At 49.2% G+C, this 26,121-nt stretch overlaps 1 pseudogene; it reads right to left on the reverse strand.

Moving 5' to 3' along the window:
• Positions 1-7,420: 7,420 nt before the first annotated feature.
• LOC121837680 overlaps positions 7,421-26,121 on the reverse strand; it is a 28,365-nt pseudogene continuing 9,664 nt past the window's right edge.

Here is a 26,121-nt window from a genome sequence, read left to right on the forward strand (position 1 = left end):
CCCATAAGGCTTGCTGCAGCCGTTTGCTGTAATGACGACGTTGTGTCATTAGTGTCAGGTAAGAAAAGTGCAAACTTTATTGCTGAAGTAAAACTTAATGGCTGCTACCTGCAGTCAAAGAAAAATTAAGTCAACTAAAACAGGCTCAGTAACGGGTCATATCCCCGTTTAGCTCGACTAGAGCCGCCATCCTTGACGGCAGCGAGTCGTAAAGACTTGACACGAAAAACGCGTCTCCTTTCAAACGTTCCCATTCTGCTTGGACTGCGTCCCACAGCTGGTCTTCTGTAGCGGAATAAATAGGAGTCCGCACCATGGCCGCCTTCATTCGGCCCCACACGTTCTCAATGATGTTGAGGTCCGCGCCCTTCGGAACCCATGGCAACTCCTCTATGCCGCACTGCCGCAAGTGGTCCTTCACGGTGCGCGCATTGTGGATGGGCGCGAGATCTTGCTGAAAAAGGGAGTTCCCGTCGGGGAAGAGATCAGTCCGAACGAAGGGTATAAGGACGGTGTCCACCACGTCGGAGTAACTGACCGATGTCAGCCTCCCGACTATGCGGTGCAAAGGACCGAGGCCATGTTTTGAGATGGCACCCCAAACGTTCACGGACGTCCTGCCGCTGGAAGCAACGCGCTACAAGTAGGCAGGATCGTTCCTGCAGGAGCGCATCGATCCTAGTTGAGCGGTGTGATTTTTCAGCCAAGCTATCGAACTGTATGCACAAAAATTACGCAGGTAGAGAGGGGAAAGGAACAAAGACTGTCACGACTAGCCATATGAGCAAACAATAATAAAAACAAATAAACAACGTAATTAGCTTTAACTAACAATGGATACATGGCGAATAACATAGCAGAAAATTTAACTGTTAAGGTACCCCTACCTTTTATCAAACGGAATTGCAGTAAATCACGAGTGTGTAGCGAGAACATAAACGAACAACGAAATATTTCTGCAACGAAAACAATTATCAAGATCTACGTAGAACAGCTAACATACTAAGCAGGCCATACCGTGCGCCGCGGGGTCGCCACACACGCACGCGTTCGTCTTGCCTGGGGGAGAACGTCGATTCCTCTGAAAAGACGACCCGGCCCCAGTCATCCGCCGTCCACGACGCATGTCCCATCGCAAAGCGGAGCCTCGCTTCCTTGTTCGAAGGTAATAGCAGGGGCTTCTGCGCTGCCATGGCGCTATGCAGGCCGGCGCTTGCCAACTTCCGACGAATTTTCAAGCCCGAAACGTCCAATTCCAGCTCCTCTCGGATTTCCCTGGGCGAAAGAAAGGGGTCCTCGACGACAGCGGTAATAATGTAACGGTCCTCATCCTCGGTCGTCGCTCTTGGGGGAGTGCCTCGAGGTGCGTCGTGGATCCGACCTTCATAACGGAAACCTTGAACGATCCTATTAACCGTCTTTAGAGGCCTGTTTACAAGGGCCCCGATGGCCCGCTGCGAGTGCCCTTTCTGGGAGAGTTCGGTGATCAATCGCCTGTCCGCCTCTGGAACCCTGGCCATGACGAGGTGCAGCAATCGTTCTGACAGCAATGCAAAGGAGCCTAAATTTATCAAGCACACCGCATGCGGGGGAGGGGACCTCGAATATTCTTTTAATAAAATATAAGAAACAAAAAAGGTATGATACTGTATCATGCATCAAAATATTCGCATGCTTATCGCATGCGCGTGGGCTTATAAGTTCATCTACACGCATTTTAACCCCTGCACTTCCTTGCGTCATGCTTCGCGTAGAAGACGACGCCCGTAGCAGACGACGCGCGAGCGCTCCGATGAAGCGATGCGCGCGATGAGAGCATATTCCCTCAGCAGGCGCGATGCGCATGCGCTGGAACTTGCGCGCCGGGCCGTTAGGCTGCTCTGATAGTATCCGCGGCCACGCGCTCCGGCGTTCCCGCTAACTGTGATCAAGATAGTACGTCAACCATGTTTGCATTGGAAAGTGATGAGGCCCTTCGGAAGTTATTTTCCTGTTTGTGTCCACCAAAATATCCTACTGCAAGCCAATCGTTTCCCGATACTTTGCAACCCAGTCTTCGAGATTCTCATGTCGCGCCTAAGCGCTTAGGAACAGAAGCTTTCACTCAGAGGAACAGCACAGAAAGAACAAGTTTAAAATGGCGAAGTAACAATTTACGAGGCGAAAACCAGCGCACACTGGTTGTGCGAATGTGTTTCTTTTACATCGCTTTATACATACAGAACACTCCTCCCCACTTACATAAAATGAACATTAGTGCACCAATTTATTTGGAGTACGTCGAGCTTTGCTCGACCGCTGAACTTCCTGAGCAGCTATGCTACTATTAGCATGCGGTGGCATAGGCACATCACATTCGCCCGGTTCGTCAACACTCTCACTGTCGCTCGATCCACTCTCCGGAAAGGCTGATCGGGACGAGCCCTCACTTCGAAAGCGCAAGTGATCAGCATGCATACATCGAATCTCATTAGCCACCTGCATCAGGTTTCTAACCGGACTGATAATTTTCTTTAAAATCCCTTTAGTCCAGTTTACTCTCTGCCCCTCACATTTCTAACCCAAACTCGGTCGACCACTTGAAAGAGTTTCGTTGAACCTCTGCGCTTGTCTGCCAGCTCATTTTCTTGTTCTGCTTTTCTCGTCGTGGAAGGGACGTTGCACATGGTTTGAGCTACGATAGTCGAGTCCCCGGAAGCCGTCCCAGGAACAGCTCTTCAAGGGCCTTTCCAGTGCTTGTGTGTGGTGTCGTCCGGTAGGCCAGTAGGAAACACGACAACTTCTCCTGAATATTCCCTTTCTTTTTTCCGAGGTCGTCTTCAAGTACTTGCTTGAGCAGCGCTTGCTTGACTGGTTGCACAGCTTTCTACGCGGCGCCATTCGAAGGCGGGGGGTAGCGAGGCGTCATGGTGTGCACCATTCCCTGATCCTTCAAGAAGTTCTTGAACTCCTCGCTTGGAAACTAGGGGCCTCCATAAGCCACCACCACTTCGGGTAGTCCAAACTGTGCGAAGACAGCCATCAGATTCTCGACGGTCTGGGGTGCGGTTGTGGAAGACACGGGCAGGACCTCAACCCACTTAGAATAACTGTCAACTAAAACAAACAGGTTGGTTCCAGACTTGGTTGCAAAGTTCAAATAAATGCTTCGATGACCCGCGAGGTAATCTTCCATGACTGCAGGGGTACTGAAAGGACGTCGTTCCGGATCGCGTGGCAGATCTCGGACGACTGCACGTTGTTGTCGATCATGACGTCGATTTTGGGTCACCACACATGCCCTCTCGCAAGTTGTTTTATACGCACCATTCCTGGATGTTCTTCATGCAGGCTTTCGAGGACCGCAGCCTCTAGTTCCTGTGGAATCACCACTCTAATCACCCATAGTAGGCAATCCTGGTCCGTTGACAGCGTCTCCCGCCTCTGCCAGAAAGGTTGCAACTCTGAATTTTGCACGCATGTTGGCCAACCTCTCTTGGTGTGTTCAAGGACACGTTGCAGCAGGGGGTCGCTAAGGGTCTCCTTCCAAACATCGGCACTCGAAAGAAGCGGTCGCTCTCTGGGTGAAAAATATTTTAACATACTTTCTTCTCCCACAGTTGTCTTCGGAGGAAGTTTCGATAGGGCATCAGCATCCCCGAGCTCCCTGCCCTTGCGGTACAGGATCTTGAAGCTATACTCTGCAAGTAACGAGCGCCACCTCTGGATCCTCGCAGCAGCTATGACTGTTGTAGAACACTTCGGTCCCAGGGTCGACGTAAGCGTTTAATGATCTGTTACCAGGGTGAACGAACGCTCAAAGAGATACCCGTGGAACTTCTTCACCGCAAATATGGGTGCCAAGGCTTCTCTCTCCACTTGTGTGTAGATCTGTTCAGCGACAGTAAGCGTCCTGGACGCAAACTCCACTGGTCTGTAGCACCCGTTTCTCATGTCTTGGGTTAAGACTACTCCGATGCCGTAGCTGGATGCGTCGGCCGTCAATCGAAGTGGCAGACTAGGGTCGTATAGGACAATCACCCCAGCACTGGACAATTGCTCTTTGCTTCTGCCTACAGCCGGTTGGCATTCTGCCGACCAATGCCACTTCTTGTCTTTCTTGAAGAGTTCATACAAAGGTACTAGTGTGGCAGCTAAGTTTGGGAGGAAACGAGCATAAAAAGCTAGCAGTTCAACAAATGCCTTAACCTCCGTCACATTACTCGGTGCGGGTGCCTTTTTGATAGCCTCTACCTTCTCAGGGCATGGCTTGAAATCCTGGTCACTCAACCAGTATCCCAAGTAACGCACTTCACGTACAAAAAAGTGAGACGTATTTTGATTCACACAAATTCCATGTCCTGAAGACGTTTCGACACTTCCAATACCTTCTGGTTGCAGTCATTTTGGTCCACGCCGGCCACCAGTACATCGTCCGAGCCAGAAGCAGGGTTTGAAACCCTGCTCCTGGCTTGGTAGCACTCCACGAACTGGCTCAGCAAAGGCGGGTCGTTCTATATATAGGAGCGGCCCCCTAGCGGCGGTCCCCCTCGTTCCCACGGGAAAGGGTGCGGTGGATTCGGGAGGGACCGTCGGTTGGGTTTTCGTCGGTAGAGATCCACACTAACCAAGATGCTTTATTTAAGAGAAGTACGGCAACGAATGCCTCTACTACAGAAAAGGTCCGTTCATGTCCTGGGGTAAGTGCTGCTTCCACAGCTCTGTTGTCAGAGTGAATCAAAGTTCTGGGAGGGTTAACCAGGAGGGCTAAGAACACTGTCGAAAGTTCATGTTTGTAAATACTCGTTGGCGTGGTGGTGATGACTGCGATGTTGCCCGCAGGAAAACAAAGTCCCAAGCCCGTGATGCTTGCATCGGCATAAGCTTCGTGCAAACCACTGGTGGTCACGAACGGCATGGAGCCAGGCAAGTGGGTGAGTACAAACGCGAACAAGTCCACCCGGTCGGGGGGTACCGGCTGGCCTGAGGCTGCAGCAAGATGAAGTGGAGGGATTACGTGGTAGTGTGTTCCGTACAGTGAAAAGTAAAAAGGTAAAAAGGTAAAACTGCCAGCGAGTCGCTGGTACACTTTCAAGGTCTGGGGGGTTCGAAGTACTTTCAGTGTGCGCATGAGGTCCTGGTAGCGACCAGGCGTGTGAGAAATACGTTCGGAATAGCCGTCCAAGAAAAACCCGAGAAAAATAATGGAGGGGAAGGGTTCCAACTGCCAATCTGCAGGGTTCAGACGGAACCCGCAGCGAAGCAAGTCGTCGATGAAGCGACGTGTTTGAAATTGTAAGAAATGAAAAGACGCGTGGGCAAACAAACGGTTGTCTAAGGGGGCCGATGCCCAAAGGCCACATGCGCGAGCTTCCCTAGCAAGAGCCGTCGCTAGACTCTGCATGTAGAAGGGGGCCGGCCGGATTCCGAAAGGGAGGACAGAGTACTGAAAGTACTTGCCGTCTAGGCGAAAGCGGTTAAGCGACCGGGTCTTCGGATGGAGTGAGAAGTGGTAAAAAGCATCGCGAAGGTTCACTTTCGTAAAGAAGGGACGTCGTGGTAAGAGGAAAAATGTGAGTGCTCGTGGCAATGGGGGCAATAAAAAAGGAGGGCTAGGTAAATGCGGGGTCAAATGTGAGCAATCCAACACGAACCGCGAAGCGGTCGGTGATTTTGGCACCAGTTGGATGGGCGAAAGGTAAGGGCCGCGCACTGTTGGTTCAATGATACCCGCCTCGCACATGGACTCGGGCCCGTCAAGATAACACGCTACCCTAGGTAGGCTCAATAAAATCTTATCCATTGCACTCTGAGAAATTGCTAGTGCGCTTGAGGCTCCGTAAGGCATACGTAAAAACTCAAACAATCTTCGTCATGGGCTAACTGCAAGTATAAGGTCTTCAGGTTCAGAATAGCAAAGATGCCACACCCCCAATGTTGTTAAATACCTCATCTACCCTCGGTAGTGGGTAGTGATCCGCCGTCGCCTGTGGGTTTACGGACAGACTGTAGTCACCAGAGATGCGAAGTTTACCCCCTGGCTTGGGAACCACAGCGAGGGGTGTTGCCCATTCACTACTCTTTATAGGCCTCAGAATGCCCTGTGCCACCATTCTCTCAAGCTCACTTTCTACTTGCACTCTGAATGCGTATGGCACCACTCAGTGTTTACAAAAACACAGGTGGAGAGTTTTCTTTCAGTACAATCCTTGCCTGAAAACCCTTAATCGGCCCCACTGGACCTTCAAAGACGCTAGGGAACGACCTCTTCAGTAAGTTTTTCATGGCATCGTTCTTGATACGATTCACGCCTGACCAGTTAATTTCTAACTGCTCGATCCAGTCCCTTTTCAGAAAAGCTGGCGGCTGGGCATTCGCGGATTTTACCACAATCAAAGGTAACCTTTCGCTTGGTAGCGTCCCGTTTTATACATTAACGCTCGCTACACCCTTGATTGGCACCAGATACCCGAGAACGTTCGGAGACGCATGTCACTCGCCTCGCAGGGCACCGTGAGGAAACAAATTCACATACATTCTTTCTGGCATCAAACTAACTGCTGAACCGGTGTCAATTTCCATCGTCACCGGTTTCCTTCGATTTCAAATACCCACAGAAATGCCACAGACGCGTCATTCTTTCGCATAAAGGTTACGCTCCAAGGTCCGCGCTTGGTGTTCGAAGTAGGCTTGGCCCTACACACCACGTTATGGTACGTTTACACTTGCGGATCCGCCAGCGGATCCGCCCAGCTTTTGCCGCTGGGGCGAAACGCTGGGCGGAAAACGCGGCGGCGAGCCGTTTAGGTCCGGGATCTATTTCTGCCGCCGAACGAGGCGTTTCGCTGACCGGATGTGACATTCTTGCGCAGCGCGACGCTGCCTACGTCACGAGTACGCGTTCTTCCGGGAGCAGCAACGCCCGGGAGAGAGAGAGCCGAGGCGGGAACTCTCGAGCCTTCTCGTCATATTTGACGAGACGTTACGGGAACCGCTGCCGCAGCCGGCGCTGCCGCCACTGCTCGAAGGAAATAGATGTAAACACAACCCGCTCGTCGCCGCCGCCGCCGGGAGCGGATCCGCTCCCGCGGCAGCGGATTTCTTTTCAGGTGTAAACGTACCATTAGTGTGCCCTTGCTTCCCGCATTTTAAGCACTTCGCTTTGAACAAAGGACACTTCTCGGAAGCATGCACGGTGCTAGCGCATATAAAACAAGGGCTGACCGTACGCTGATACTGGACCTGTGGCGATGCAGTGGCGGAAGGCGGACACCGGGTGTGTCTTTCACCATTACCTTGAACGCGGTGCACGTCCATTGAGTCTGGAAAGCCGGGCTGTCGTATCTCGTCCGTTTCGCGCAAAGAAAGTTCTTTGGCCAGGCCTACCTTGAGAACTTAGTCGAAGTAATCGTCGTCGAGTTGAATAAGTGTTCGCTGTACCTCAGGGTCGCGACACCCAGCTACGAGCCGGTCCCGAAAGTGTCTGGTCGACGTAGTCCTTGAACGCGCAAGTCTGGGCGAGCATCTTGATAGCCAAAAAGAAGTCCGCCAGGCTCTCGCCGACCACATGATTTCTCCAATGGAACTTCGTGCACTCTGCAATCACTAAGCGCTTGGGTGCGTAGTGGCGTTTCAGCACCTCGGAAAGAACGTCGTACGATTTGGATACCGGCGAGTCTGGGACGAGCAAGGTTTTCAGACCCTGATACGACGCTTTACCGGTGCAGTTAAGCAGCCTAACGGCCTTGTCTTCCGTCTTGACGGAGTTCACTTGAAGGAAAATCTGAAGCGTTCGAGATACTCGTCGACGTCGTCCTCCTCCGGCTTGAACTCCGTGAACTTCGGCATTGTGCTGTCTCCCACGTTGTCACTCGGTTCGCTCAATCTATCCGATCCTCGTCGCCATTGTCGTATCGCGCCAAAGAGCTAAGGAACAGAAGCTCCCACTTAGAGCCACAGCCCAGAAAGAATAATTTTAATGTGGCGAAGTCACAATTTACAGGGTGAAGACCAGCGCACCCCGGTGGTGCGAATCTGTACCCTTTACATCGCTTTATACACACACAACAGAGAGAAGTCCTCAGTTATAGAGGATAGGACGTTCAGTGATTTAAGCAATGGTTTCGTGTGGGTTGATTGTGGTACATTGCTTATAGCTCGGATTGCCTTCTTTTGAAGAATCGTTAATTTGTCCAAGTTAGTTGTAGTTGATGTGCCCCAGACCAAGTGACAATAATTCAAATGCGACATGAATAAAGAATTGTAAATGAGAAGCTTAATTTTGACTGGCAAACTTGAACGGAACTTGTTGAGAATGCCAACAACACTTGAAATTTTTTTTTATTACACTTTGAATGCGGGTGTCCCATGACATGTTTTCATTAAAGATTACACCTAAGGTTTTTACATTCGGGACGACTTCAATGATAGAGGGGCCAAGTTTCAGGCGCAAGTCAATATCTACCAATTTATTATGTGGCTTAAAAATAATCGCTTTTGTTTTAGATGTATTAATTAGTAGAGCATTTGCTTCACTCCATTTATGTAAATATTCCAGTGTGTTGTTAGTGGTTTCTGCAGGTGTGTCGATATTGTTAGCTGAAAAAAGTAGTGTTGTGTCATCAGCATAAATGATGAAAGTGGTGTTTGGGCTAATCGTTACAATGTCGTTTATATAAATGTTAAACAGAAGTGGGCCTAATATACTTCCTTGAGGGACACCTGTTTTTAACGCTTGAAAGTCTGAAGAATAGTTGTTTATAAAAACAGATTGTTTACGAAATTCTAAATACGATGTTAACAGGTTTAGGGTTAGTCCACGGAAACCATAAAACTGAAGTTTATTAATTAGGGTGGTATGATTTATGCGATCAAATGCTTTAGAGAAATCTCTACCTTCAAAACATAGAGTAAAGATTTTAGAGCCGTTGACTGGTCTCTAGGAACTCGTGCTCGCGCTTCTTTCCCATTCTGTTCTTCGCTATCATTCCCTTCCCGTCAAATCATCTTCCTGCTATAGTGCAAAATTATTTCCGAAGGAAGGATTCTCATTAGAAGGTGCTGCAGCATCGAAGAGTACGATTCTTCACCCACTCCGAGCGACTTGAGTCCACGTACATGGGCCTGCAGGTTATCGTAGAGACCTCGAAGTCCACGTGACTTTTGTGCAGAGCGTACCGGATGAAGAACGAATAGCATCTCCATATGTTTTTGCATGAGCCGTATCTAGTTGCCGAATCGGCTAATAAGGATGTTCACTGCATCTTCGTAGCGAATGGACGCTGATGGGAGTCCGGCTATGGCTGCGGCGGCTTCTCCCGTTAGTGAGGTTCTCATTTACGTTAAGGAGAGAGGGACATTGAAGACAAACAGACAAGGCACCCGGTCTTGTCTGTTTGTCTTCAATGCTCTTTTTTCATCTAAAATTAGAAACCAACACGCTGAATCATCTACAAGGTCTTAAGTAGTTGAACTTGTCACAAGCTGTTAGATCCTCGTTGTTGTGAACAGTTTCTCGAAATTTGTCACAAAACGGCTGTCATTTTTGTTGCTGGCCGTTAAACTTGAGAAGCTCGAAATTGTGAAGCTTTACTTTTAAGGCATTCGCCGGTCCTCCGATTCTGGTACTGTTCTCAGGACTGATCGTTTCGGGTGGGGTTCGTTGGTGAAAACTTTGGATCGAGTAGTCCAACTAGGCCAGGTAGGTGACGGCGTGGTCATTATACTCTAATGTAGAAGTGTACCCTTGTTCCGTGTCGTCCCATAAGAAAGGCTCAATGGCAACGTCCACTTCGTTCATTTTAATATGCAGTTTACCAAATCGTTGTCTGAGGACTTCAATATCGCGTTCGATGATTGGTGCACGTTGAAGAGCAGTGTCGATGTCTGGAATCAACCTTGTCAACTGTGTCCGTAGTGCCTTCCGTTTCAATTTGAGACGATCCATGAGTAGTTGTCAGCCGTGGCTTGAATAGAACCTATCTGTAGTCGTTAGTTGTTGAAGATTTGGTTGTTTTGTCGTCCAGGTTCCTTCCGTTGCGTCTCGTTCCCGGGTTTCGGCACCAGATTCACGAGCAGCGTGAGCAGCGGGGCAGGTCGGCTCAAACTGTTTCGCCTGGCCTTCGATGTCCTTCTTTTTCCTGTAAATATTCTATCTAAAGTTCGCTGTCGATTTGAACACCTACAACAACCAAAAAAATTTTCACAATGAAAAACAAAACAAATCCGGATAGAAAAGGAAAGTGGCGAGGAAAGCAAACTTGATTGACCAGGAAACGAAGGCAGACAACAGAACAAGGAGAGAGCAGAACCGAACTGCTGTCGCGTTCAAACTGTAATCAGCATAGAGGGTGTTCCCTCAACGTCACTTTCCTCGCCACCACAACTATACCGAACACATAAAATCCCAATGTCTGCGAGTCATTTTGTCAGCCTTCGGTTTTCCGGGAAAGAGGAGGAGGGGGGGGCCGGTCTGTCGCTGGTGGGAGCCCGTTTGTGTGTCACCAGAAAGCACAAAGCGATTCCAAGTAATGTCTCCGCTGTTCTCCTTTCCAGAGTCAAGTGGATAAAAATGAAGATTGTTCGGTTCTTAATTCTATCTGACTTCGGTGCTGTTTTTTTTTTTTTTTTAGTTTTTACAGACCTTTGTTTTAGCTGTCTAGTTATAACGTCAGGGTGTTACGGCCCTTAACTGTCTCATTAAAAATATAGAAAAGTTAGAAAATAAAAACGTGACGCAGGAAAGACGACGACGAAACAATGACAACCATAAAGCGTCCGGTGCGTCCAAAGTCAAGATGATGATTAAAAAAAGAACAAAAAAAGAAAGACGTCGAAAGTTGTTTTTCGCACCCCCCTCAAAGACTCGACTCGACAGGACCATTTTATCATTCGGAGGACAATGAACCATAGCATGCACCTTTAATCCCACATGATGATTCATTGCTTCCGCGCAAGCGCACAATGCGCGAAATTCTCCCATCCTACAAACGCGCAAAAGTCAGCCGTATTTTAGTTTCACGAAAGAAATCCATTAAAGAGAGTGCGACTCAAAAGTTTCCTCTTTTTCGTAATACATGCTCGTTTATATTGTTTATTTATGTAAAGAATATACTGCGGCTAACGTATGTGTTCCGTAGGAAGTGTGGTTGCACCGATGTTTAGCTTCTCATATTAATAACAAAAGCGCTTGGTTGTAGCAGAAGTAATTGTCTTAACCAAGTTGTATAATCTGCTAAAGTGTTCCATTCTTTAATATTGTCACGGGTGGTGACCAAAAACAATAAATAAACAGGAAGAAATAAACGTTTAATAGTGGCGAACTTGTGCCAAAAATAAAAGGGTACAAAAGATAATAACAGAGCGTCGCGGGCGTCGAAGTCGGCGTAGCAGCAGAGTCGAACGCTGGGGCGAAACTGACTCCGCTCGCCTTGCGGAATCCCTTATGTACCCTCGTGGGTTTCTGGATCGTTCGGCGTAGAATGTTCGGCGCGCAGAACATTCTGGCCTCGAACAAGCAACATGGTTCTCGAATTTACCCGATTACTTTACAGAGTCAACAAAAATGCGCCTCCGCGGCCAGGAATCGAACCCTGGCTTTCAGCGTGGAAAGCACGCACGATAACCGTTAGACCACGAGCGCGCTGCCTTCTCGGTCAGCTGCGCTCGCGGCATTATCCCCCCCTTCAAAGAAGTGCATCGTCCCGATGCAGCACAAAACGAAAACACAGATCCACAGCAAAAGGATAGGAGACTCGCGAGTCACACTTAACAGTTCACTTTTTGACGAAAGTCCAGAGTTCTATCGTTCGTAATACGGCTTGAGCCGGACGACGTGCACCCCCTCGGGTCGTGGCTGGCGTCTTGCAGATGGGCGCGTTCCGTCGGGTAGAACTTCGTAGTTCAGATCGCCAAGGCGTCGGATGATTTTGTAGGGTCCGAAGTAGCGTTTGAGAAGCTTCTCGCTGAGACCACGGCGACGAATGGGAGCTCAGACCCAAACCCTATCTCCGGGCTGGAAGTGGACGTCCCGACGACGAAGGTTGTAGCGGCCAGTGTCGACGTGTTGTTGGGCTTTAATCCGGAGTCTGGCGAGCTGACCGACTTCTTCTGCCCTTTGGACAACCATCTGGGCGTCGTCGCTTACGTCGACAGCCGGTTCGTGGGCAACATAGCCTCCAGCATTGTCGTTACCTTGCGCCCATGCACCAGTTGAAAGGGCGTCACTCCGGTGGTCTCTTGTACGGCTGTGTTGTAGGCAAATGTGACGAACGGCAACACCTCGTCCCATGTCTTGTGCTCCACGTTGACGTACATGGAGATCATGTCGGCGATGGTTTTGTTGAGTCTCTCCGTCAGCCCGTTGGTCTGCGGGTGGTACGCCGTGGTGCGACGATGGCTGGTGTGGCTGAGACGAAGAACTTCTTGCGTCAGCTGGGCCATGAATGATGATCCACGGTCTGAGATCAGGACTTCTGGAGCGCCGTGCCAGAGGACGATGGACTCGATGAAACACTTGGCGACTTCAACAGCCATTCCTGATGGAAGGGCTTTTGTCTCGACGTACCGGGTGAGATAACCGGTTGCGACGATTATCCATCGATTTCCTTGCGTCGACGGTGGGAAAGATCCGAGTAAATCCATACCGATTTGCTGGAATGGGGCAAATGGCGGCGCAATAGGCCGAAGAAGTCCTGCCGGTCTCGTCGGTGGCTTCTTTCGTCATTGACACTCGTGGCAAGATCGGGTGTAGTGGTGTACTGTCTTCGCAAGCTTGGGCCAGTAGTACTTTTCGCGTATCCTTTTAAGAGTCCTGCTGTAACCTAGGTGTCCCGCCGTCGGGTCATCGTGGCAGGCTTGAAACGTTTCTTCTCGAAGACTGGAAGGGATCACCAACAGCCACGCCGTGTTGTTGTCGCTGAAGTTTTCCTTGTACAGCACGCCTTGTCGGATGGAGAAGGTTGGCAGTGTTCGTACAAAACCGCGGGGAACGGCGCTTCCTTGTCCCTCTAGGTGCTCGATGAGTGCTCGCAGCTCAGGGTCGTCTCGTTGGAGTGCTGCCATGTCGCTGACCTCCAGAGCGCCGAGGAAACACTCATCGTCGTCCTTTTTGGTGCAGGCAGGACCGGCCTCAACTGGGGCCCTTGACAGGCAGTCGGCGTCATTGTGCTTCCGGCCGGACTTGTACACCAGGGTCATGTCGAACTCCTGCAGTCGTAGGCTCCCCCGAGCGAGGCGTCCGGAGGGGTCCTTCAGGTTCGCCAGCCAGCAGAGCGAGTGATGGTCTGTGACCACGCGAAAAGAACTTCTATACAAATATGGGCGAAACTTTGTTATTGCCCATACGACAGCGAGGCACTCCTTTTCAGTCGTTGAATAGTTCCTCTCCGCGTTAGAGAGAGTCCGACTTGCGTATGCGATAACTCGCTCTGCTCCGTCCTGCACTTGGACTAGTACCGCACCCAGTCCGGTGTTACTGGAGTTGGTGTGAATCTCGGTTTCAGCAAACTGGTCGAAATGGCCAAGAATCGGGGGCGTCTGGAGTCTTCGTTTGAGCTCGTCGAATGACCTCTCGTGTTCTTCTGTCCACTTGAACTTTACGGCATCCTTCGTGAGGCGTGTCAGCGGTGCTGATAGCTTGGCGACGTCTCGAACAAAGCGCTTGTAATAGGCACAGAGTCCGAGAAATCTTCTCACGGCCTTCTTGTCAGACGGTGGCGTAAATGCAGCTACGGCGCGGGTCTTCTCGGGGTCAGGTAGAACACCCTTGTTGTTTACGACGTGGCCGAGGAACTTTAGTTCCCCATAGGCGAACCGACACTTTGTTGGCTTGAGTGACAGGCCGGCGGTCTTGATGGCTTGAAGCACAGCTCAAAGTCTTCTGAGGTGATCATCGAAATCTCGTGAGAACACCACGACATCGTCCAGGTAGACGAGGCAGCTCTGCCATTTCAGACCTGCCAGCACGGTGTCCATGACGTGCTGGAAGGTGGCTGGTGCTGTACAAAGTCCGAACGGCATCACTTTGAATTCGTACAGCCCGTCGGGAGTGACGAAGGCAGTTTTCTCCCGGTCACGTTCGTCGACTTCAATCTGCCAGTAACCACTCTTCAGGTCCATCGACGAAAAATATCGGGAGTGGCGCAGTCGGACTAACGTATCGTCGATGCGGGGGAGCGGATAGACGTCGTTCTTCGTTACAGCGTTCAGTCGACGATAGTCCTCGCAGAACCGCAGGGTTCCGTCCTTCTTCTTTACAAGGACGACTGGGGACGCCCATGGGCTTCTTGAGGGTTGAATGATGTCGTCGTGAAGCATCTCCTGGACTTGATCTTAAATCACTTTCCTTTCCTTTAAGGAGGCTCGATACGGCGACTGGTGGACAGGAAGTGCGTCGTCGTCGGTAACAATGCGATGTTTTGCCATTGGTGTTTGGCGAATCTTCGATGCCGTGGCAAAACAGTCACTGTATTCAGCAAGGAGATCAACCAGTTGCTGGCGCTTCGTAGCTGGGAGATCGGGGTCGATGTCGAGCGGCGGCGGCGTCGTGCTCTTCTGCTGTGGCGACGAGGTTTCCTCGGAGATTGCGGTGACCACGGCTGGCGCCTGAAGCTCCTCGACGCAGCCCACGGCGGTACACTTCGTTAGGTGCTGCGGCTCCTCTCGAAAGTTCGTCACAAGAACAGTTGTGCGTCTTTCTTGGAGATCCGTTACGCCTCTTGCGACACCAATTCCTTTTTCGAGGAGCAGTTGGACGCTACCTTCCAGAAGAGCTTCACCGTGCAGGGCTGCGTCGGTTGTAACGGTGACGAAAACACTCGATCGCGGCGGTAGGTTCACATGGTCGGCGATAACTCGGATCGCAGTTGACGTCGTGTTGGTCTCCACCGGCGGTAAACAAGTTTTCGCAGCGTCAACTGGTTTGCCCCGAGGTCAATGACGGCGCCATACTCGCAAAGGAAGTCCATTCCGAGGATAACGTCCCTCGAACAGTCTTGCAGAACGACGAACTTCACAGGGCACGTTTCACCGTGGATCTCGACGCGAGCAGTGCATCTCCCGACTGGCGTGATGAGATGTCCTCCGGCGGTTCGTATTTGGGGTCCATCCCACGGCGTCATGACTTTTCGCAGGCGGCGAGAGAGCCTCCCACTCAAGACTGAGTAGTCTGCCCCGGTGTCCACAAGTGCCGATGGGTCGTGGCCGTCGATTATAACGTTTAGGTTGTTTGACACCGATGCAGGCACGTCGTTGTGATCCGTAGCGTCGAGAGAGTAGGAGCGCTCCGTCGTTCTTGGAGGCTCTTTACTACGGTCGTCTTCGGCAACGCCACCTCCAGGCGTTGCCGCACTTAGTTTTCCCGGCGACGCAGGGGAGAGAAGCTTTCTCGGCGGGGTCGTGACACTGGTGACGCTGAACGTCGTGGCGATGGGGAGCGGGCTTCACGGCGGAGAGACGACACTGGGGAGGGCGAGCGTCGGAGGTACTCCTCGATGTCGCGAGGGCGTTCGCCGTACCTCGGGCGTGGGTCGTTCGGGTGGAACCTACGCAAGCCCATTTGCCGGTAAAAACAACAGCGGTAGATATGGTCGGCCTCCCCGCAGTGGTAGCAGATGGGTCGTCGATCCGCTGTCCTCCACACGTCGGTTTTCCTTGGCGCCGGCTGTTCTCGGCGGTCGTACTGACGTACTTCTTCGTCGCGTCGGGGGTACGCCTGCGTTGGTGGGTCTCGTCGTGGCGCCACCGGGTAATGTTGAGCAGTTGGCGGCGGTCGTCGGGCCACTGCGGCGTAGGTCACTGTCGGCTCATCGGCTGCGGCCACGCTGGCAGGAGTCTCCGGTTGAATTGCCCGCTGAAGTTCTTCGCGTACCACTTCGGCTATCGACAGTGAAGCCGGCTGGTTGGCAGCAGGCAGCAGCTTCCTGAGCTCTTCCCGGGCGATGTCGCGGATACTTGCACGAAGATTGTCAGCGCTGATGGCGCCCTCGTCGAATCGGGATGACGTCAGCGTCGAAGCAGCAGGCGTGCCTGCGAGTCGGTTGTAGTGGGTGGCTCGGATTGGCAGGGCCCGCTCGATGTTAGTTGCCGCGGCGACGTATTCATCCACAGTAGTTGGTCGGTTGCGAAGAAGGCTACCGAAGATGTCACTCCTCACTCCTCTCATCAAGACGCGCAGCTTCTTCTCCTCGGTGGACTGAGGGTCGGCGCGGCTGCTTAGGCGGAAGACGTTTTCAACGAAGCTGGTGACCGTTTCGTTGGGCCCTTGAGTTCGTACTTGAAGGAGGTCTTCCGCTCGCTGTCGTCGTGTCTGGTTCGTGAATGTCTCCTTCAGGCCAGCGATACAGGCGTCCCACGACGTAAGCGACGCCTCGTGGTTCTCGAACCACTGCCTCGCGGTACCCTCCAAGGAGAACCCTACTAAAAAAAACCATTTGGCGCCTATATGCAAACAAACGGGTTCATACCGGTAACAGTTTAACCATACCGGTCACCAGTTTGTCAAAGGGGTCGCCCGTACGGTTCAAAGGGGTCCCCCGTATGAGCCATAACGGTCACCTATTTGGACAAACAGGTCACTCGATCCTTTGGCAAACGGGTCGCTCGTCTGGGCAAATGGGTCGCTCGTTCGGGCAAATGGGTGACTCGTTTGGGCAAAGTTGTCGCACGTTTGCTCAAACCGGTGACCATGTTGCAAACTGCACCAGTTTAATCAAACGGCTCTCCGGAGCCCGTTTGATATTGAACGTACAGATCGGCGGCGTGGGCACGCCTAGCGTTTCAGCCGTGGCAGCCAATGTTTCCGGAAGGCTGGGAGCGCCGGTTCATCGATTTCAGATCGTCCGCGTAATGCAAGTAATTATATTTATATTTCAATTGCGCTGATGTTCGCTTATACTGCAACTAAAACTAACGCCTTTTTTTTTGTTGTTTTACGTAAACGCGTGACGTTGGTAAGCCGATATTTTTGACAGAACTTTGAGACTTTGTCCATCTTTGTTGCCTCAATTTACTTATTCAGCTCGAATCTCTCTCGCAGAAGACGCGACCGCGTGAAAGAATGTACGTCTAGACTCCGTTTCACTTTAATTCAAGACGCAGCGAAGGTAGCACGCGTACACGCGGCTGCAAGAACATCGAGCATTGCGAGAACACGGCCGCCGTTGCAGCAGTCAAACTACGAGCTCGCGCTGAGTGCTTTCTTCGCTCGGGCGCAACCCGAGCTTCTGGCCGCCCCGCCGCCATTTCCAAGTTTCGAGCGTGCTAAAATGCGCGCACGGGCGCGCGCGTGTTTTTTTTTTTTTTTTTGAGCTTACAAAAACACATCTCTCTGGAATGCCTGGGGAGAGGGAGAGGGGCTGTCCCTGTGGTCCTCGCCCCCTCCCTCCGCTCTTGTCACCCGTCACGTGACCCGCACCCCCGCGCGAGCTACACGTTGATAAGCATCGAGATCCGAAAGGGTGCGCCTAGCAGCCGCGTTTTTCTTTGTCTGCTTGTTGTCAGTTCCAGCTCGAACTTCGCGCGTCCACCTGCTTCGATCTGTCGCCTAACCCTGCGGTCTTATTAGGATGTCTCTCGACAACGTATTGGATGTGCACCAAAGCTATCAGTGTTTGAAAAGTCCTACGTCTATATCGGCAACAAGCGATTCTTCGAAGAAGTCAGGAATTCTTGCGGTTTGGTTGGGTTCGGCAACTGACAGCTTGTGCGCCACATCGTGTGGAAACTTCCAAGAAGCCGTTCCCTCTCATTTGTGTTTGTGTGGTTGTCCTGCTCTGACCGTGTCGACAACTATCACGGATTACATTTTTCAAGTCCGCTATTTCTATGGTAAGTGCACCGCAACCTACTTCTTGGCAACGATTGACCGTTCTTCTACTCGTACTCTTCCAGATTATCTATATAATTATGTAGCCACTATTCTCGCGGCAGCCGGGCGAAAAATTTCCCGAAAGTCTACCTTCATAGTCTAGAATTACCTCGGTTCTTGTTTGGTTTGCTATCTTCTCAGTTGTATAAAAGCTTAGAGTGCCTCTCACATTTCCCAGATCGCTTGCAAGTTTGTACTTGTCTACAGAAGACGTAATAAACTTTGAGGAGAATTGAAAACAATCTTTTGTGTCTGTTTTGCTGTCCATTTGCAAGCACCTACGTGAGCACATTTGTTCTACGTGTTTCCTCCATGATATAAATAGGTTTATGAGTTTCGGAACGTCTTAAATAAGTTTAATATAAGCAACCTACCAGACGATCCCCGTTTAGGGCTAGCGCATAATTTCCCGATTCGAATGGCACGTTCAAACGTGTGGTCACGTGCAACGTCGAACGGGCACCTGTATCAAACGGGCACCTGTATTAAATGGGTACCGTTTCGAGCGGGTACCGTTTCAAACGGCTACCCGTATCCCATAATCACGTTTGATCCAAACGGGTCGACAAGTTTGCACCCGTTTGATTTACCAGTTTGCCACCCGTTTGAATTTCAAATGGTTTTTTTCAGTAGGGAAGTAGACGTTTTGGTGGCGCTGCTCAGTGGTCCATCCATTATGGCGTGCTGCACGTTCGTAGTGCAGGAGCCAGTCCTCTACGTCTTCGTGAGTCTCGCCATGGAAGGTCGTCGGGGTTCGCTGGGCAACAGGCAGGTAGATGACGGCGGCGGCGGTCGGGGACTGCGATTGCTGGTTGTCCATCGTCGGCCTCGTTGGCTGCTTGGTCCGGGCTTAGAATCGGGCTTGCACTGCGGGCCCTGGGAAGGGAGTGCTGCACGGGCATGCGGTACCCAGCACCTCCACCAAAATGTCACGGGTGGTGACCAAAAACAATAAATAAACAGGAAGAAATAAACGTTTAATGTGGCGAACTTGTGCCAAAAATAAAAGGGTACAAAACATAATAACAGAGCGTCGCGGGCGTCGAAGTCGGCGTAGCAGCAGAGTCGAACGCTGGGGCGAAACTGACCCCGCTCGCCTTGCGGAATCCTTATGTACACTCGTGGGTTTCTGGATCGTTCGGCGTAGAAGGTTCGGCGCGTAGAACATTCTGACCTCGAACAAGCCCCCAACATGTTTCTCGAATTTACCAGAACATTACTTTACAGAGTCAACAAAAATGCGCCTCCACGGCCAGGAATCGAACCCTGGCTTTCAGCGTAAAAAGCATGCGCGATACCCGTTAGGCCACGAGCGCGCTGCCTTCTTGGTCAGCTGCGCTCGCGGCAATATAACCATTTTTTTTTACATTTTTTAAAGTATTTGTCTTGTAGCGAGTTCTAAGAAGGCTTTTGACGCTTTGGTTTTAACCCCAAAAATTACGAAAAGCATATGCCAGCAACACCAGTTTGGGTTTGGTTAAAACACACATTTGTACGTAGCATTTTACTTCTGTCTATACACGTATTCACTCCAAGAAGCGTAGTAAATAAAGTCCAACTTTTCGCAGAGCATTACTGATTTACACACCTATGTGGTGAATTAAGATATATGCGGGTGAGTTTGAAATAAACTGATAGCTATTTTACCGATAAGCACACGTCTCAAACGCCAAGAAGCATAGTTTTTTCCTCCGACAACCAAAACTTGCCAGAAATACTTGGCGCAGCGCAAGAATAATGCTCCAAACGATTTTTTTGCTTTTCTTTCGTTAACAAGGTAAGGACGTCTTTAGAAGGACTTGTTGTTTGGCTAGTGGGTGAACATTGGAAATCATGATGTAAGGCGCAAAAAACAACGGACACAATAGAGAAAACATATAAGGCGCCTGTATCTCTGTTTTCTCTCTTGTGTCCGTTGTTTTTTGTGCCTTACGTCATGATTTCTAAGGACTTCTTGTTGGTTGCAACCTAAGTTCAGGTTCCGCCCCCAGCACAAGATCGTAGCCTTTTTTCGCGCTTGGCTGCACGTGCGCTGAAGTGCTATTGAAGGTTGAAAGCTGGAGCTGGAGGTAGAGATTCCAGGGCAGGTATTATGTTCCAACAGACAATTGGCGACGGGTGTGACCAAAAGTGTCGCTGTGGTCGGCCGTCCATGACTGACTAAACGCTCATTTGATTAGGATGACTTGTACCCCTATTATCCGAAGTAAGAAAGCGTTCCGGCCGTTGACGGTATTGGTTTAAGGACGCGACGACAAAAAATCGTCTACAGTAATTTTTAGACGCACCACCGAACCATTCGCTGGCAATCAATAATCTTGATCCTAGCGTCACAAATATGATCCATAAAGTGGAACCACCGAAACATCTCATTGCTAATCCCGTGTTTCTCAAAAGAAAAAAAACAAACAACAAAGACAAAGTGTGCCTGAAACAAAATGCTTCGCGCACCAAAAAAGAAAGAAAAAAGTTAATGTCGTATTAGTCTCTGCAAAAGTGCCGAATTTGGAGAATTATGAGCGTTCGGTTTCATTAGTGTATTAATTACTTTCGAGTAACTAACTTCGTAATTAGTAAATGTATAAGGATGGTTTCAATTAGGCCCTTACTGGGGATAATCTAAAACCACGCAATCAACTTATTTAAGAAATATCAATTGGACGTGGAGCATTTCACTGCGTTACGACAAAACGCTCAATTTGAACTCGTTTCTAGGTTTCGGTTTCGTATCGGAGCGCATCTTTGCAAAAGCGGTCCTGACACCTGGTAGCGGAGGCGCGGAGGTACCGCTTCGCCTTCCTCGTAGGAAGGAAAGGAAGTATGGCAAAAGCGCGTTGCATGCCTCGGCCATGGGGAGGAGGACCGGTGACGCAAACATGCGCTCCGACAGAAAAGCGAAATATAAAAATGCGTCAAAATTAACGCCGCATTTACACTAGCGATTGAACCGCATCCGCAAAGCGGTTGCGAACGCGGTTGCTTAGAGATACAATACGGATTCGCCCGCAGTTGTTGGTGAAAACGAGCGGATCCGCTTCGGGGTTGCGATTCGAACGCCAGTGGGAAAGCAGCCTAAGCGTTTTTTCGGCACTCAGTAAAATCTGTACGTGCTTTATATATTCTTAAAATAAGTAGATTTTAGTGGTTTTGATGATCCTCAGCAAGTTTCTAATTAAACCATACATATAACGTAAATAATTAGAAAGTTAATTACTCCAAAGCATTCAATAAGTAATTATACCGAATGTTATTAGTTTTCCCAAGTGGACTCCTTAAAAGGGACCAGTGCGACATTGCCCTCTTTTCGGTATAATACGTACTTTTTGGAGGAACGATTTGACTGACGTTACGAGAATCACCTTGTGTATAGTTGTTTTCCTTATAGAAAGAAGAAAAAAGCGAGTGACACGCTTTAATATTCGTGACGAGCGTGTTGGTTAGTGTATTTATCCAGCGGAAATAATAAAACAGACAAAGGATTCTGCCCGTCCGTGTTTAGTGATTTTGTCTGTTTTTCTAATTTCCACCGGGTGAATAACATATCTCGCTTTTTTACGATATAACGATTACGATATATAGTTAGTTTTTGGCGGGGAACGCCTACAACACAAGTTACAAGACCTCGTTTTCAGCAGATATCGCGTTTGTGGCCGTCAAGGGCCCTAATCTGGACATTTGGCGAAAACGTCGGCGACAAATCTGGCGGCCGTGATTGGCCAACGTTGCACGTGACCTTGACGCCGGCCAATCAGAGCCGCCGGATGTCTCGCCGACTTTTTCGCTAAGTGCCCAGATTAGGGCCCCAGCACTGTACTTCGTTTCACCCGAAGTAAATCGCTGACAACATTGCGAGACTAAGGGCCTACAAAGCAACGACGAAAGCGCAACGTCACTGCGCTCGCCTTCTTTCCAAGCCTGCTCATCCGTTGTCTCATTCCCTCGTTTTCCTATTATCAGCGATATATCCGAGCTACATTGAGAGAAAACTTCTTAAACATCCCATGTGGCTGTCTTGAGTCTTGACGCTGTGGTCTTTTGGCAGGCATTCTGCACTCTCACGGTGCCATCTCAACGCCAGTCAAACGCTCGTTATCTAAAGCGGCGGTTACAATACGAGACACAAACAAACAAAAATTGAAAAGCTATGATTACCTTTTCTGAATGTCACTCAGTCAGCCCAAACGGGAACAGGAGCCCCTGAATGACAGAGCGGGGTTTCGCCCAGCCAAGGGAATTCATTTCCATGAAAAATTAAGCGCGTAAGCCGATACCCTAGATACTGGAGCGCGAGCTCATAAGCTCTCCCCATCTTCAGTGACCCCCCCCCCCCCAATATGACGCGGAATGGCGTCCCACGACGCATGTGCAGACCCGTCGTGCGGTGACGGCTACTACCGCCAGCCGCGTCACTCGATACCTAGTAAGTTATACTTTGTGCTTCGTAAGAAAAAGTCCATTGCCTCGCTCCGACTTTATCTGCTTCTTTTCGTGTATCGACTAAGTTAATGCCGGTTATAAGGGTGAAAGAAAAAAACAAAAAGTATTCAACCTTTCGCACAGACGCGTGCGGGAAAGACACGAGGCACCGTTATCACGCACAAGGGGGCGTGTATAAGGTTTCCTTCCTAATGAGGCGGACTTAAAAGCTCGTAGAAGGTAACTGGATACGTGGAAAACTGCTCGTATACTCATCTCCTTCTTTTTTTCTTTCCTTTGTTTCGCAGCCGTCCTTTTGAAGCGCTCAGCAATTCTTCCGAGCTAAACACCATATATATTCGTTTTTGTATCCCTGTCTTGTAGTTTTCTTTTTATGTTTTTTTTAGAGACAAAGATATATGCTAAGAGGCAGACTATTTTTGGCGAAAAATAAACTATTCGCCACAGCACACAAATCGACTCCGCATATGACGGTGTGCCATTGCCACAAGCCTCTTTATAAAACTAATAAACCTAAATTGTAATAAAATAATAAGAAAAGAAACTCAGACAAGACTTATAAAAAAACTAAACTAAAATCGCAATAAAAATCAAATCGGAATCCGACGCCTGTGATTAGAAAACCAAAATAATACAAAAAAAAATTAAACGCAAACAGCTATATTCACAAACAAAGATCTAGAAAATAAGAATAAAACAATCTAATCGCTCAAACAAAAAAGTAACAACAAAAAAAAAGAAGAAGTAAAAAGCGAGCGAATTAAAACAAAACGCAAAATATGCGGAATGAGTCTTAAATAAAAGAGTACCTGGTTCTTTATGAAGACAATCTCCCGAGACCGAAAGATGAAAGAGGATGCAACTGTTTGAGTGAGTGGGTTAGTGAGTGAGGAGAGGAGAGAGAGTTGGCGAAAAAAGAAGCTCAGTGATAGAAACGAAGCTTTTCCGTCTAAAGAAAACGGAGAGCAGGAAATCAGCTAACCGCAAAACCAATAGACGCGGCCGAAACTGGGTCTTTAACGAAGGGGCAAAAGCCGTAATTAAAAGAGGCTATAAAGAAAAAAGAGGCTATAAAGAAAAAAAAACAATAAAGAAATCGCGCCATCCTTTAAAAGAACCCTCAAAGCAGTTTCAATAAACTCGGCATTGCCTTCTTTTAGTGAAACGTTAATGAGTACCTCCATGTATGTCTTTCTTGTGATATCGTCTTCTCTCTTCGTCTCAAGGCTTAAAACAAATAACTATCCAAGCAAAGATACGGTGATTCATTTTAATGCGCGAGGCCAAAGCAAACGACGTAAAATATATATTTAAAAAAAAAAACAGATATAATATAGAACTAATGTTTAAAATTTAATTACGCGATTTACAAACTGATTAAACTTTAATAACGAGGTCTGCGCCCGGGCTTCATGTGGGCTTGGCTTCGGCGAAGCCTGGAAATACATACGCGTATAAGGTATAGAGAACGCTGAGTTAAAGGGGATATGCTACTTCGACTTTTTTCAATACATGGGATTCATTTGGATTCGTGTCCCCGGAACGTCGTTTGAGCGATTCAGAATAACGACTGGTGCGGTGAATCTGAAGTGTAATCGAAGAAATCTGTAAGCCTAATCTTCCGACAAATACGACGGAAATGAAAACGCGCAACTACACGCGGGGTCGTCCCCTATTTTGGGGCGCCGCCACCTCCCCTGGGTTTACGGGAACAAAACGAGGAGGGAGTTTCGAGGCTTAAGTTAGCGCGCTTTAGTGGTTCCTCTAAAAAAAAAAAAAAAAAGGGGGACGCTAAGAGCACCGGCACTCCATTGAAAGGATTTTCCTTGGGCGCCGCCATTATAGTGCTTACTGTAAGCCGGCGCAATCGGCGGTCTTCAGGATTCAAACGGACGACTTACTGAGATATTAGGCGTTCGGTGTAAGGTAGCTCGGGCAGTATTATATATATTTGTCACTGGCGGTTTTCACACTTGTGGAAGACGTAAAACCGTTTGCTGCGTTTTTATATAAAGCTCTGTATAACTGGCAAGAGTGATTTTAGGTAACCAAGATGGTTGAAGTGTCAACCCCAAGGACGTTTAAATACCCCAGGACCCGGCTTGCCGGGTCCTGGCATGACATCCCAGATTGCCTTTTGCAGACTGCCTTTTGCAGACTTCCTTCTGCAGCCTGCCCTTTGCAGACTGCCTTTTGCAGATTGCATTTCCCAGACTGGGCCTTTTGCACCGAAGCTGCTCTCATCGTCTGGTCGCCGCTCGGTCCGCTCTGTCGGCTCTGTCGGCTGCGTTAGGCTTAGGCTACGTCCTTCCGTGCTTGTGGTCTGCTTCGTCTGCCCGCTGTGGTGGCCGTTTTTCGGTATGATCGGTGCTCCTAAATAAGTTTTGATATACACGCGCAGTCACGGTATGATCGTAGGGAACGAACGCGTGCTGGGAGCCGAGCTGCTATACGGCATTTGTAACCGGGTGTCATTTTCAACGTTGGTGTGTCTTGATATGCTCGCTTTCCAAAGCCATATTATGACGACCCGTTTTAAACAACGTTGCCGGAGTGGCATCTAGCGCGTTTGGCATACGGCGACTTCCTGCTGGTCAGGCAAGTGTTGGGCTCCGAATTTCACCTGTTCGACACCGCTTTAGTGGACGCCGTCATGTGACATTGGGGCCAAAAACCGCGTTGCCATGGCGATGCCGTGGCAACGCGGTTGCTTGCCCCTATTCATGGTGACGTTCATTAACTGAGATTTTCTATTGACTTAGACACCAAAAGAACATTTCGTCGTCACGCCTACTATTGTTACACTTTGCTCCATATATGGATAATGCGGACGGCACCTTTCGCCCACAATATCAGCTGTGCTGTCCCCGCGGTGGCGACATTTAAAAGCGCTTCATACAGTGGACGTGGGCACTGCGTGAGCATTCGGTTTGGGCTCGTGACAATCAATGCTTCGAGACGCATTCGTGCACTGCCCGTTGTTAATCGCTGAGATGGCGGGAATAGAGATTTTTTGGAATAGAAAGCCAGTAAAACATAGGGGCTCACCAGTGCGCATGCGTCCAACCCAAGCCATGTTTTGGGTTAGCATTTGCCCTTAACACAAAATTCACGAGATCCCTTAGACCAAGAAACAAAGCTTCGCCTTGAATCGCTCGTTTGTGAACAAAAAAAGAGTAATCGCTACACTACTAGGGACGTTCATCGGCAATGAATTCGGCAACAGACTTCTTATTCTGGTCCTTTAAGCCTTAACAGGCGCAGTATCTTTTGATACGACAGTGCATTGGGAATTCTAGTGGCTTGTCCGGCCTCGATCTTGCACAAGAACGAAAACACAGAAAAGAAACATATAGGGCATGCTTAAGCGCTGACTCGTTACTAACACAAGAACTCAAAAGCAAAAAAAAAAAGGAACTTGACTTTTGGCACGTGCCACAAACACGACGCGTGACCGTCCGTCCCTTGTACAGCGGGTGTGATGCCCTGGATCCAAGCATGTGGCACAAGCTGCGTCGGACCAATACCGCCTACCAGAGATGGGCAGTATTTCAAATACAAGTATTTGAAATACGTATTTCAAATACTTTGTGTATTTTGCATTTGTATTTAATTACAAATTGGGTAATGTATTTGACGTGCGTATTTAAATACTAAAACGTGGGTATTTCAAATACAATTGTAATTAAATACAATTTTGTGGGCGAAAATACATCTTGTTTTTATGCTTGTGGTTGTAAGATATATCTCCATCCTTTATTCGGCCATGAGGCTTTTTTTTTCTCCTCTGGCTTTACTTTAAAGGCACTGTCCAGAGCAGGAAGAAAACTGCTTTCTGC

The sequence above is a fragment of the Ixodes scapularis genome, unplaced genomic scaffold (assembly GCF_016920785.2).
Source record: "Ixodes scapularis isolate PalLabHiFi unplaced genomic scaffold, ASM1692078v2 PGA_scaffold0__279_contigs__length_252992795, whole genome shotgun sequence".
Classification (NCBI taxonomy): Eukaryota; Metazoa; Arthropoda; class Arachnida; order Ixodida; family Ixodidae; genus Ixodes; species Ixodes scapularis.